The 12438-nt window shown below is 29.2% G+C and overlaps 1 long non-coding RNA gene and 1 pseudogene across 2 annotated transcripts; one reads left to right on the top strand and one right to left on the bottom strand.

The window, feature by feature from the left end:
• Positions 1-334: 334 nt before the first annotated feature.
• Positions 335-1018, bottom strand: LOC109338499. Of its 2 annotated transcripts, none has more exons than XR_002106561.1 (2): positions 888-1018; positions 335-544 (listed from the first exon to the last, which is right to left on the bottom strand). It is a non-coding gene; the product is annotated as an uncharacterized LOC109338499 (long non-coding RNA). The 2 variants fall into 2 exon arrangements; XR_002106560.1 differs by having other exon boundaries at positions 335-526; positions 888-1011.
• Positions 1019-9833: 8815 nt separating this feature from the next.
• Positions 9834-11297, top strand: LOC109338498 (annotated as a pseudogene).
• The last annotated feature ends 1141 nt before the right edge of the window (positions 11298-12438 follow it).

Raw genomic sequence — 12438 nt, 5'->3', positions numbered from 1 at the left:
TATCTATACAATACATGGAACATGTTATCTCCATTTGTTTTTCTTTTTCTTGTAATGATGTAAACTTTTATTACCAAAACTATCATATTTGCAAACAAAAACTAAGAAGCGTCTAGGCTTCCAAGAACACCATATGTGCTAACAACAGCTCAAATTTAAAATCCTTTTGAAGTCCTATTTTCTTGTCTTAATTAGTTACCCCATGTTAAAACAAAAAAAATTAACATAGAAAAATTAAAGAAAATGCTAAAAGTTTTAAGTTTTATTTAATAAATATTCATATTTTGATTACATTATGGTCAACCAGTCATTTCTTACTGATTATTTACTATTATAATCCATAGTTTGTGATTGCATCACAATTTGATGGTACTAGAAGTTTGGTTGTGGATGTTATTATTCAAAGATGTTGGGCAATGGCACCCTGTGCCAACAATACATTTACATCCACACTCATTACACCGTGGATAAGACCGGCACTGTTGATCATTTTGACATGGGAGAGTTACAACGCCTCCCTTCCCATCTGATTTCTTGCACATATCTACATGCACAAATAATACACCAGTATAAGGACTAGATCTTACATAATAATGAATGTAACATTTGAAGGAAAATTGATTGGAAGTGAAAAACTAGAAACATGAAGGAGTTTAAGGAATGAAGTTAAGGAGATTGTAGGTTCGAGTCTCATTTATAGCAAATTTAAAAAAAAAAAAAAAGAGTTACAAGGTGGTTTGATGATCAAGAATGAATTGAAGAAAATTGAGGGTTCAAATCTCGCCAACAACAAATACTAACATAATAACATCAGTCCATCAAAAAATAGTGTTATGAGAAATTAATTCATTGAATTAAGAGATGAGGTGGAGATTAAAAATAGAAACCTGATGCAATGATAAAGAAAACCAATAAGATTGTCAATTTGAGAGTAGAGATCCTCCTAAAGTCCATCCTGATCATAAAATGTTTTCTACAGACAATTGTTTAATTTGTTCAAGCAACTATGGAGACTCTTTGGTCCTCCTCCCCACAGTTTATATAAGCAGCTAGTGTTGATACCTCTGTGCATTTTTTATCACAGGTGTCACCATACATGACATAAAATATTAATATTGCTTTTTATTTTATTATAGCAATCAATGAATTGTATTTTCGTCACATTCTCTCTCAAATTTATAGTATTTTGACTGGTATGATTAAAGAAACTTTGCATGGAAAGGTGTATAAAATTTCGATAAACTTTATATTTCTTTATAAGTTCAATGAAATTGTCATCCGTAGAAATATATTGTTAAATTACAAATAAATCAATTAGCAAATCAATGCAATCAGACTCATAATAGTAGTAGTAATGTGACAATACAGATAAGTTAATGTTGATATCCGAAAAAAATTATCATCAAAAAACATAATTGATTGAGAAGAAAATAAGTAAATTTCACAGCTAAGAATTATTATTACAATGACATATATATATATATATATATATATATATATAAATAAATAAGAGTGAAGATCCACCTACTCCAAGAATAGGTTTTTTAAATTTACTTCCAATCTTAGACATCAATTTTATTAATATTTAATGGTTTAGATCTACTCACTAATTCAATTGAATTTATGTATAATTGATGACTAGGATAAGGAGTAAGTTTAAAAAACTTACTCTTAAAATAAGTGGATTTCTCATCTATAATTAATTAATAACGATCTAACATTTAAGGTTAAAATAAAATAATGTCTAAGTTATAATTATTCATTGATATTAGGTTATCATTATCTTTATGCATTAATCAATTTCAACAATAATTAAAGTTTAAGAGATAATTAGGAAGAAAAAATAGTTCATGATGACTATTTGTAAAGAGCATAAAGTGTATAATGTTTTTATAGACTTTTCCCTTTGTATATACTAGTGTAGTGACATGCGATTCGTGTCTATCGGTCCACATTCTTACTTTATGGTATCAAGTATTCAAGTTTTATATATTTGATTTTGGAGAATTATAATATTTTTTTTGTATAAGTGTACTTTATATTATATTTTTTTTGTCTTTATTATGACTAGCCTATTGACAGTCACTGTCATGCCTGTCAATTCATTTTCCTATCGTTTGTACGTTATAAATGACAAATTTGTGTTAAATATTTGTAACTTGTAGTTGAATTTATTCAATCGATGTAACGTTTAACTTTTTTAAATACACTTTCAAAATAAAAAGATAATGAGTATAAAATAAAAAAGATAATGTTATATGTTTTTTTTGTAGAAATAAGAAGATAATGAGGGCAAAATAGGGAATCACAAATTACACTATGGCGGGGTGCTTATTTTTTTTTTCCTTTTATCAAGTAGTATATATATTAAACTTAAAGTGAGAGAGGTTGTTAATATGTGGTGGTGATTGTATGGTATAAATATAAATATTCAATTTAAAGTGACAGAGACGGTTAATATGTAGTAGTGATTATATATGATTATATGTTTTTTTTGTAGAAATTAAAAATGTTAATAGTAAAATAGGAAAATAAAATTATATCATAGTATTTAATTACATTTGCTTTATCTTTATATATAGTATAGATATAGATACATGTATAACTAACTCAAAGGAACTTGGAATTATATGATGGTCACTTTGCATTCATATATAGTACATTTCATTGTTTCAATTCTTTTTTAAAGATAATTGAAGTATATGAAAACATTCAATTTTTTTAAGGCAAATGGTGTAACAACACCCCACGTTTATTAAAAAACAGAAACCAAGTACAAGGAGCTACCAAGAAAAAGGATAAAATTACACAAATTTGAATCTATAGTTAGGAAGTTCTAAAATTCCTAAAGAAATAAAGGAAGTTTGGAATAGAATCTCACTAAGAGTAACTTTAAGAAAAAACTCTAAAAGCGGCCAACTTGTCATCAGAAGTATTTTCTTCTCTATATATGTGGAATAATCTAAAGTCCATAGAAAAGACTAAAAAACGTTGCACAAATTCCACTTGCTAAACAGCTTCTAGGGAGAAGTTGCTCTACCATTAAAATATCCACAACCAGAGTCGAGAACATTTAAAATTAACTTCTTCTAAAAAAACAAGGTATTATAATTTACCTCGAAAACTTAAAACCTTAGTCAACATAAAGTTTTCTCTGAAATATGAAAACTTTATAAAATCTTTAACTTGAACACATAAACCAATCTAATGAAAATGATAAATTGGTAAATATTTTTCATACATGACATAGGCTACGAAAATAAATCTAAAACTGAAAAATAATTGACACAAAATCAGAGACCATAATGGTTTTTGATATATGAGAGTCAATAATTCTAACATAAATAAAATATTTAACTATACAATAGCTAAGAAAATTAATAGTGTTAAGAGAAAAGAGGTAATAATGGATATGAACAATTTCGATAGAGATAATAGTGACATTACTAATGAATTAATATTTTAAAATTTGACTATTAATATTTAACTAATTTTATTAATTATCATTTTAGTTAATCATTGAAATTATTTATTTAACTATTCATTGAAATATTATAATTTTATTAAAAAAGATAACATTGATTTGTTTACTATATATATATTTAAAAAACAAGGGAAATTTTATTTATTATTTTATAAATTTAATATATAGACATTGGAGTTATGAATTTAAGTTCAGTTTAAGATCCCCTAGTATGTGTAATAATATAATAGATGCATTAATTTTGAAAATTATTGTGTTTCCAAAACAGTAACTATTTCTACAAATGTTATTTACTAATCAAAGTATTCGACCTCTACTAAATATTCCATGTAGAGTATGTTAAAAACATCCACAATGTAATCAAGTAATTTTGCATGGTAACAGCGTTCAGATCGCTAAAAACCTCTATGAAACATTTGTGACAACTGACAACCATAATTGTGGTGATTTGTTGAATTTATGCAAATTTTACTATCGAGTTTTAAAACAGCCACCGAGAACAAAAGGCCCTCCACCTATTGTCAACTTTCTTGTAGGGGTATCGGTCGGTTTCAATTGATCAATACATATCTTTTATCAACTAGATGGTCTCTATGTAAAAGCCTCTTGTCTTCTATGTCTTGGATTGTTTCTCACATCTTTAGGGAAGACAATTCTTGTGCGGATTTACTAGCTAACCATAGGATCTGATCTAGAACTTTTACTTGGTGGGATTCAATCCTGACTATAATCTTTTTGGATTGTAATAGAAATTAGTTGGAGCTTCCCAACTATAGATTCACCAACTTGTAATAGATCCTTTTATCTTTCTACAATAATTTTCTTGGGGTGCTTTAGTATCCTTACTTATAAAAAAATTGAACAGTACATGTTATACTACCAGTTTCATTTGAAATTAATTCTTTTTAATAAGAGTTACTTAAATTTTACCATAATGTTGGTATGTAGAATCAAACACACAACTACTTACTACATTTGTTTATACATCTAAAATGAAGTCTACCACCAAGTGACACTTTATTTTAACAAATAGTATAAACGAAAATAGTTATTTTCTTCTTTATTAATTTTTCAACATTAGTACTATTATAATATACGTATATATAAATTTATTAATATGCGGTTTAATTAGTAAAATGACGGTTGAACCAATATATCAGCTTATTGATATCCTTAATGGTTTAATGACTAACACAATACTAATAATAACACTAAACTCAAGACTCTAGTGAGTAAGTTAGCTACTTAGACTTTGTTTGGGAGTGCAATTTTGGAGGGGAAGGGAAGGGATAACTTTGGAAAGCATCCCCTTGTTTGGGAGTTGGTTGAAGGAGAGATGAATGTTTTGCAGGGTTTCTCAAACCCTCTAAAACCATCTATGTGTCTATATTTTTGAAGTTCCCCAATTTGGGGTTTTTGAAGATAAAATATCAAAATAACTAAATATTTTTGGTAATATTATATAATTATACATTATTGTCCATTTCTCATTTTTAAAAGAAAAATAAAAAATATTCTTACAATATCATTAGTTTACCCTCACTTATCTAAATTTCATACTTCCAAACAAGAGAGATAATTTCATTCCTTTTCTCTTCCCTTCATTCTCATCTTAACCCTTTGATCTCTCTCATTTCTTTTCTCTCATAACTCCCAAACAAAGCCTTGGGAAACTTATTAAGTAGGTTTTGCATCAAACTCCGTCGCACAATAATAACTACTAGCCTCTATCAAATTAACATTGAGTGTCTAAATCCAATTTTGGACTCTTTTTTTGTGTTCTATCTTGTTTAGCTAAGAGTAATGATATATTTCCTTACTAAATTATCCTACCTACAAAAAAGTAACACATGTTACTTATAAACTAATAATTAATAAATAAAGTATCACTTTGTGACATATGTCTTCTTTTATTAGTAAACGATTTAATAAGAGAATTTAATGGGAAGATATATATCATTTTAGTTACGCTAAATTGGATTGATAGGCTTAAATGACCTAACATCAATCCATTTATATATTCCATGTCCGAATCTAATCCATAAGGCCTACTCAAATCAACTCATGTTTCGTGCTCTAATATAGTAACATAAGAACGTGGCACTTAATAACAATATGTTTGGTGTTCCAAATTTGAATGAAGAAGTTTCAGATTGGGAAAAAGTAGATGAGTTAAAGAGCATATAAGTGGATGGACCCATAAACATAACGCTTTAAAGTTTTGGGTCAAAATGTGGTGTCAAACTCACTTATATGTTTATTTACTTAACCCATGAATGAAGATCTCCCAACACAATATAATAAAAATTGGGAAAAATTATCTTAAAGTAATTTTATAGAGTAAAAAAGTAAATATGTTACACCCATATAACAAAATCCAGGTTATCTAAATTTAATAAATATATTTTTATTTACCTATGAACTCAGTTGTTCAAATTCTTATAGCACAATTACAAGATCTGGGAATCCGTTGTAGCACGAGCTCTACCAAGAGGTAGAGGGAATGGGACAAAGATCATATTAACTACAATGGTCCATTTCTTATATCGGGTGAATAAGATATTATCGTATGAATTAAAATAACAAATTTAAAATAAAAAAGTAATATTGTAATTAGTTCAGACTCCAGAATATCTGTCAAAAAGGGAATGGGTCAATGTCACTCGATAGGAATATGTGGTGATATCTTCATCACCCTCAATTCTTACTTCCTATACAAATCAGTTCCCAATATTATAGCTGGGTTGGACTTGGTCTTCGTTTCGAGAAATACCGGTAACAACTTGGAAGTGAGTGCTATAAAGATGGAAAAAACAGAGAGATGAAAGATAGAAAACTCGCATAATTTACTACCAGTTTTGTTATTTGAAGGCACATGCACCATGACCATTTTATTAATAAGTGTTGGGTGTAATGTTTAGGAACTATTACAATATGATAAAATTTGCATTTGAAAATTATGTTCAATAATTCTTGATATATGAAACATCAATTATTCAGATAAGATTTTATTTTTTCCTCTTTAAATAATATTATTAAAGTATTTGCCAACATTACCTATTTACATAATTAGTAATTTCTACATATGTAAATAAATTCTTCAACCCATTTTGTAAAACAGACAATATTTATTATTTTAAAAATAATGGAAAGTTTAAAAAAATGAGTTCCTCTTTCTTTTAAAAAACTATCATGCAACCTTATTACACTAAGGAAAAAGTTTCAACCTTAAGGAAAAAATTTAAAGAAAAAGTTTTATTTCATTGTAAATAAAATAATGAAAGTGTTATGTTGTTTTTACTTTTATAACATTGCTCTCTCTAATACCTTACTTATAAGTAATACATCAACTATCTCAAAATGAGATAGTTAATATACATAGGGTAGGGGTGACAATTGGATGGGTTTGGATGGATTTGGATATGGATCCTAATGGATGGATAGAAAACTATCCATTAATCCATATAAATTCATTACATCACATTTTTAAATTATCAAATCCATCTGTATCCATTGGATTTCAATCCATCCATTCTATCCATGTATCCATTTTAATGGATTGGATGGATGGATATCCAACCCACTTTTTTTAATTTGAACAAAACATTTTTAATAAAGCAATTTGAAGAAGAAAAATTCTTTTAAAAATTATTATTTAATAAAGCATTTTTAAATATCAATTTTAAAAATATAATTTTCTTAACAAACACTTTTAAAAAGTGTTTTTATTATAAGCACTTTTAAAAATGTCAATTTGTGAAGTTTTTTTATAAGCATTCTTATTGGCAAGAATCGTTGGTGCAACATAATTAGTAGGAGTGTAAAAGTTTGGTTCGGTTTTTGACGCAAGTTAGTGACCGAACCGAACACAAAGATATAGTTCGGTTCTACTCGATTAATCGCAAATTTTATTTAGGAACCGAACCGTTCATTTATGTTTCGGTTCGGTTCCGCGGTTTTTCAACTTATTTAAAGAAAATCCTTTATGAAATAGTTGAACAAAATTTGCAAAGTATAGAATCAACTAAATGAATACTAAACGTATCAATAATAAAGTATTTAATACTCTTTCTAGTAAAACAATAATAATTTAACATCTCAACGCACTACAAACTTGAAATTTTAGTCCACAAAATCTTCGACAATGTCAAACAAAATTTAAAAATGACAAACTTGGTCCCAATTCTTTAGTCCAACAATTGATCTTCTCAATGGATAATAGAGATACTAGATATTTAGGTTTGTTTACTAATTTATATTTCCTATTTGCCTCTTACTTATAGCCTATATGTATTAATAATTCTAAATTCTTAATCATATTTTATCTCCTAACTTTAAAGCTTAACCATCCAAATATAAAATAAAATTATTTTTTAATATGCGGTTCAGTTCGATTCTAACGGTTCCAAAATTTACAAAATCGTGCACCTAACCGAACTTAAATGAATCCAATAAAAAAACTGAATCGAACCGCAGAACCGAACCGCATTTTATGGTTCGGTTCAGTTCGGTTTCATCAGTTTCACGATTTAAACCGCAACTGCGTGGTTACACCCTTAATAATTGAGACTTCCACAAGTTGTATCCAACAACCCATCATCCTGACATATTTCATTTTGTTATTATATTATCATATTAGTCAATAACCAAAATGATATATTTATATTTTGCATTAAGATGTTGGGGTAAAGCACTAAGGCCGAAATCGTTTATACTTTTTTTATAAGCACTTTTTAAAATCACAATTGCAATTTTCAACTTTTATAATGTGTGTGAGATTGTTCTTAGAAAGGTGAGAGAATTTTTTATATTAATACTGAATTAATTGGAAAAAAATTTGTTTTTAATTTAATTTTTTTGGATGGATAGATATAATGGATGGAGTTGAATCCATCCATTATCAATACTATCCATTAGATTATATCTATTTAAATCCATTAGTTCTAACAGATGGATTTGAATGAATTTAATTTGAATGGATTTGGATGAATTTTGGATTATGGATAATATTGTCACCCCCCTTTACATATATAATGTAAAAAGAATTATAATGTTAATACATTATCAATTTTATCATATAATGACTTTTACTTATTCAACCTCTCCTTTTTATTACATCAATTAAACTCTTAATATCTAATTATATTTAATTTGATTATATATAATTAGGGGTAACAATAAAAATTGAACTCGTGGGTACCCGTCCGAACTCAACCAAATCTAATGGGTTAAACATGTTGCTATTGAATATTTCTAACCTAGTTTCTTTACTCTTTGTTTAGAGGTGACACTACACAATTAGAAACTTTCTTCTCCTTCGGTAGAACTGTAGAAACTCCCCATCTTTTCCTTCATTTATTCTTTTCCATCATTGAACAACCATCTGCTTCTCCTTCAGTCCTTCCTTGTGATAATTAGTTGCTGCTGTTTGTTAGAAATTTTAATACTAAATTTCTATTTTTGGGTTTCCTTGGGTTAAGATTACCTGAAACCCGACGAGTTCAGAGTTGGTATTGTTAATTTCAACATTGCACAGTTTAGTTTCGGGTTTTGAAAGGTTCATGATTGGGTAAACGCAAACTCACCCCTCCCCCATTGTCATTCCTACATATAATAAATAACAATATTAAATAACTCTCAATTTAAATTGTATAAAAAAATTATTCCATATCTGATTTTTCTTCCTTTTACACTTACTTCATAACATCATTAATTACGAGACTTTGGTTTTAGAAATAAAATTGAGGGAATGAATACTACCATATGTCTTTTTTACATAATGTTTTAGGTAGTTTCAGCAAATTGTATGATAAATCATAATAAATTTATTTGTTATACAAATAAATTTGAAACAAAACTTATTAAAGACAAAAAAAATCTCGAAAATATCCTTATAAAAATAACATAAAATATGTGCACAAAGACATGGATAAAAGTGACTTAAAGGTATCATTATTCATAAGAAAACAGAAGTAAAATAAAATCTTAGTCTTTATTGAAAACCACAATTATTAAAAAATTTCAATGACTACTACATCATCACTTTATACAAGTTTTTTTATTTTGAATCCCATATACTGGGTTGAGGTTATTGTGTATATTTTTCTCCAAGTTCTCAGCGTACTAAATTCCTTACACTGACTTTTATTATGCTTCAACTATCTAGCTTTTCTTGCTAACACCTCTCTACCACTCCCTCAGCCACCACCTTTCTCTCTTTCTTCTCTCCTTTGATGTTTCTGTTCATTCTGTCATTTTCATTTTGATTTCATATTCATCACACAAAAAAACCTTTTTCTATATTATTTTTTTGTGTGCATGTTTGAGCAAAGCATACAAAGCATACCAATTATGGGTAAGGAGTGGCATTGGGCTGGTAAATCTTTTAATAAAGGAGCTGGAGTTGAAACACAAACAGAAATCCCTTCTGGTTGCATGAGTGATTTCTTTAAATTCTTTGATTTCTATCCATTTCACTTTCACACTATTAACAACCACCAACAACAAACCACTTTCAACTCAGCATATTGCATCCCCGAAGACCATACTAGTATCCCCAAAGGTATTGGTATATTCTCTATATAACTATTTTATGGTGTTGAATTTTGGAAATAAATGATGACAAAATGAGAAATTCAAAGTCATGAACATATGAGATGCTGGGTGGGATACTTTATGGACCTTGTAGTATAATCTTGAAAAGTGTCCAGAAAGTAACAAATTCTTTTTGTGTACAAATAACAGGGTTGTTATGTTAGTTCCTTCTATTTCTTAGCTTTGGTTTAATGTTTTGTACAATTCAGGTGCTGAAGCACCTAGGAACAGCTTGGAATCATAGGATGGTACAATATAATTTCTCTCAAAAGAAGAAAATTTTAAAATCCCAGTAAGTTTATTAACCCTACCACACTTTTCACCGATTTTATTTTGTTCCACACATTTCAAATTGTGGGGATTGTTTATTCTGTGAAGTGAGTAATGATGGTATTACTGAAAAATTCCAGAAGAATATACAAATTAAAACAAGTGGAGACACAAGAACAACAAATGGTGGAAATTTGAATTTGTCCAACTCTCCAGGAATAAAGACACCAACTTTGGTTGCTAGGTTAATGGGTCTTGATCTTCTTCCACACTCACCTTCTTCTTTATCGTCGACATCCCTTTCCACTCCAAACCCACAAGGCAATGTTCCAAGTCTGCACCATTTAAGACCCAGACAACACATAAAAACCAAACCACCAAACAGCACAGACAGTGACATTGGTGCCACTCGTTCATTGCCTGAGACTCCTAGAATATCCTCATCAAGAATATCAGATGTTGAATATCACCGTAGGCTATCTCTCCAAATTAACAAAGAGAACAACATGGGTCTTGTAGAGGATTCACCCTCATCACCACTAATCACAAAATATCAAGATCAAAATGCACAACAACCACAGCTTCCAAGAGTTTTAACAAAGCCAAGGCCTACTCAACAAGCATTATTGCCAAATCAGCAAGAGTTGGAGAAACAAAAATGGGTCCCAAAATGTTAGAAAGCCAGTAATGAAAAATTAAACTCAAGGATCAAAAGGCCTCCTCAAACAACAGATATAATTAGAAACAAGCAAGAAGAGTCACTCATCATCTTTCGTTCAACATCACCAACTACAGTCAATGATATCAAACCACCCAAATGCAAGAAAACTCGTTCATTATAAGCAATGTACTCGGTAACATCAACTCTGTCTTAAATTTTCTACTTGTCAAGACAGACCCTTCTCCTCCAGCAACAAAAATTCCTCAGAAACAGGTACCAATAAATTGAGTTTCAATTGTTTCATTTTTAATCTTACCACTTAGTATATAAATATTCTGAAAGCAGATATTTTTAGTGTTTTACCATGGAAAAGGATGCTTGTACACCTTTATCTCTGCACCAATTAATAATAATTTACAATTAATTATTATTATTATTATTATGGATTAAGACAACATAGTACAACATGTTTGGTTGAGATGCATCTCAAAACAATTGGAGACAATTTTTCAAAAAAGAAAAGCAATCCACTTTCGCCAAATGTGTAGGAAGGTGCTGAAGAAACAAAGGAGAATTATTAACTATTTTGGAAGGAATGTATTTCTTTTTAGGGTGAAATATTAATTGTACAACGAATTAATTTAATAAGTTATCATTACCTTTCATTCAAACTATATTTCTTATAATATGTACTATATATTATTAGAATTATATCTTCATGAATGAAGTAAGTTGTGCTTGAGAGAAAGAAAGAAAATGATTAAAGAATGAGAAATGAGTATACACTAGATCTGGAAAATTGTAGATTGGGATTAACAACCAATCTAGCTACCTCTTTCTATTAATAGCAACTTTTGGTTACAACAAGGCCCAACTCATTACAATTAAAGTCCAACTCTTCATATACTACAAGCTATGGGATTATACTAACAACTTAACACTCCTCCCTAATTCAAGCTTGATAAACTCATAACACCAAGTTGTCTTCTTTGTTTCTCAAACATTTCTCTTCTTAGTGGCTTTGTAAAAATGTCAGTCTGCTGATCCAAGGATGTGCAGAATTCTAAATCCAAGTTTCCCTTCTCCACTTGATCCTTCAAGAAATGATACTTGGTGTCTATATGTTTACTACGTCCATGAGAGACAGGATTCTTAGATAGATTGATTGCTGATTTGTTGTCAACGAATATCAGCATTGTTTCATTAGCATTCACTCTTATTTCATTGAGCAGAGACTGCAACTGTAAGCCTTGGCAAGCTCCTAGGCAGGCAGCAATATACTCTGCTTCACAGGATGAAAGTTCCACCACCTCTTGCTTCTTTGAGCTCCAGCTAACTTATGCATTTTCGAATTTGAATAAGTAACCAGTAGTGCTTTTTCTATCATCTTTATCTCCACACCATTCTGCATCAGCATAGCCATATATTG

Source organism: Lupinus angustifolius, unplaced genomic scaffold (genome assembly GCF_001865875.1).
Source record: "Lupinus angustifolius cultivar Tanjil unplaced genomic scaffold, LupAngTanjil_v1.0 Scaffold_27_9, whole genome shotgun sequence".
Classification (NCBI taxonomy): Eukaryota; Viridiplantae; Streptophyta; class Magnoliopsida; order Fabales; family Fabaceae; genus Lupinus; species Lupinus angustifolius.
This window is presented reverse-complemented; position numbering and strand designations above follow the sequence as displayed.